The following is a 3051-nucleotide window of genomic DNA, read 5'->3' on the forward strand; positions in this document are numbered from 1 at the left end:
AGCCCAGAATCTTAGAATACCCAAGATACAATTTGCAAAACACAAGAAAATCAAGAAGAGGGAAGACAAACGGGTGGATACTTCATTCCTCCTTAGAATAGGGAACAAAATACCAATGGAAGGAGTTATAGAGACAAAGTTTGGAGCTAAGACGAAAGGATGGACTATCCAGAGACTACCCCACCCCGGGATCCATCCCATAATCAGCCACCAAACCTACACACTATTGCATATACCAGAAAGATTTTGCTGACAGGACCCTGATGTATCTGTTTTTTGTGAGGCTATGCCAGTGCCTGAAAAATACAGAAGTGGATGCTCACAGTCATCTATTAGATGGAACACAAGGCGCCTGATAAAGGACCTAGAAAAAATACCCAAGGAGCTAAAGGGGTCTGCAACCCTATAGGTGGAACAACAATATGAACTAACTAGTACCCCCAGAGTTCGTGTCTCTAGCTGCATATTTATCAGAAGATGGCCTAGTCGGCCATCACTGGGAAGACAGGCCCCTTGGTTTTGCAAACTTTATATGCTCCAGTACAGGGGAAAGCCAGGGCCAAGAATTGGGAGTGGGTGGGTAGGGGAGCAGGGTGTAGGGAGTGTATAGGGAACCTCCAGGATAGCATTTGAAATGTATATAAAGAAAATATCTAATAAAAAAAGATATACCATATTTACCAATAGTTGGTGATTCCACACTTTCACTGCTCAAAGTTGTATTCTCCAACAGGCAGGGCCCCTAGTGCATCAGTATGTAGCTTATACTAGATATTCAGCACTAGGTACTCCTATTTTGTGGTGCATGGTGGCTTAAATGTGGGCTCTGGATTTAGATCATTTGTGGTAAAAGCTGGGAATTAAGAAGTATGTATGGAACACTGAGCATAGCTTAAAAGTCAATAGATAGCCATTGTAAATCAAATAGAACAGCACAATTCAATAAAACAGAGGGAGTGCAGGGAAATACTTCATGAGTCAACTAGATTTATAAATGAATAAATAAATCTCCCCCCCCCCCAAAAAAAAAAAAGACTCACAGCTTTCAGGACAAAGGATGGAATCTGGCGTGGCCAGAGGTCACAGATTTCAAATTCCCAGCCATGAATTGTCCTTGTCCTCTGAAATGATCCTGCAGGTTTTATTTAGTTTACTGTATTTTGAGTTTTATTGTGTCCAGAAGTGTGTTGGGCCTTTGGGGAATTAGTTGGAGGACTACCCAGAGTTTTATAACACAGACTTTGTCGTGAGAAAAGATTCCACACATTTCCTCTTCAAGTATTTGAGAGAAGCCCTGTATCAGTTTGACTCTTCATGCATATTGTACATCTTCTTGGTTAGTAGGGGGACATTATAAGTTGAAAGTATACACTATGCTTTATTGACAAAGTATAACTTGAATATTTCAAAGGCAACTTCTCATTATTATAGTACACAGATAAACTTGTGCTTGCTGAGGTTTGATCTTTTGATATGTTTTATAATGATAAGTACTGGACCCCAAGGCCTGATTGCTCCCAAAAAATGAGAGAATCTGCACATACCATGTGACTTGCTCCTTGATTTAAAACGATTGGTTAAATAAAGATGCTGACAACTAATCGTTGGGCAGAGGAGACATTCATGGGGTTTGGGGTCCCTGAGCTCAGGGTTGGAGGAGACCATGAGGAGAGAGAAGAATGGAGAGGAGAATGGAGAAGACACCATGAGGTAAGAATCTTAAAATCATGACCCTGAGAGCTGGCCAATTGATGTGAAAAGCAGCATAGACAGAACACAGTAAGTCATCATTCATGGTTATTGATTGCAAAGTAGATTCTAATAGCCTAGAGGGTAGATATCTGCCCAGCTTTAGGGTCAGTAACAGCTTATTGTAAATAATAAAACATTGTGTGTCTTTTATCTGGGAACTGAACAATCAAAGGCAGGGTAGAAGCCCCAAATTAAGATTGAATATTTTCCACAACACATGCTCATCAAAACTTTCCCAAATGTTTTCCTTCTTCTGTTTAGTTTTGTTTCATTTTGATATAGACTCTATGTCACACAAGCTAGCTTCAAGTCCACAGTTTTCCTGCCTCTGATTCCAAAGTGCTGAAATTCTATATTTGTAACACCATACAGGCCAGGGATTTTCATGTACAAGTTTTGAGAAATATCGTTTCCTATAGCAGAGCAGAGAACCCTTCACGTGGTTGTTTGAGGCTTTTGCTCTTGCTTTGTTTTTTAACATATCCTTGGAAGCTTCCTGATGCCTCTTTAGCCTGATCTCAAATTTAGAACTAAGGTGCTTCAGAGGAGAGGAAGAGGAAAGAGGTACTAATAGCAAGCTCTGGAGAATCTAACAGTTTATTCAATAGCCAAAAGGATCCTTGGCATAGGCAGGATGTTTTTGTAAAATGTAAAATTGATTCTTAATAGCACAAAAAGGCCTAGGCATAGTCTTCCTCTTCCTTCTGTATTTCTCCACCAGACCACAGCCAGCAGTTGTTTTTCTGTGCAAAACCAGGTACATAAAACATTCAATACCCAATGGCCCTAACCATTCATTTTTAAGTGAGTGAATGAATGGAGCAGTACAGAGGGGGCCTATTATGCATACTTTAAATATCAATGCTGAATAAGTCCCAAAGAGCCACACAGCATCTCCTAGTTCTAGAGATGGATGAGAAGAAAAGACAATAGATGTTAAGGGTAAACTACATGGGCAACTCAGAGATGTTCCAGTGTCCTATCAAAGGAGCAAATAGGGGCTGAGGAGATGACTCAGTGGATAAAGTACTTGCTGTTCAAGCATGAGGTGAGTGTGAGTTCAGATCTCAAAGCTGGGTATGGTCAATGCAACTGTAACCTCTGATGGAAAGGGAATAGAGGTGAACCATAACTGCCAGTATCTACAACTCTGTCATGACAGGGTAGGGGTAGAGACCCAGTGACCACCTAGTCTAGGCAAAACTGGAGCACGAAGTCAATTAGAAACCCTTTATCAAACAAGCAGTTCCCTGGCCTGAGGTCAGTACTCAAACATAGACTTCCAGCCTCTGCATGCAT

This window comes from Mus caroli, chromosome 10, assembly GCF_900094665.2.
Source record: "Mus caroli chromosome 10, CAROLI_EIJ_v1.1, whole genome shotgun sequence".
Taxonomy (NCBI): domain Eukaryota; kingdom Metazoa; phylum Chordata; class Mammalia; order Rodentia; family Muridae; genus Mus; species Mus caroli.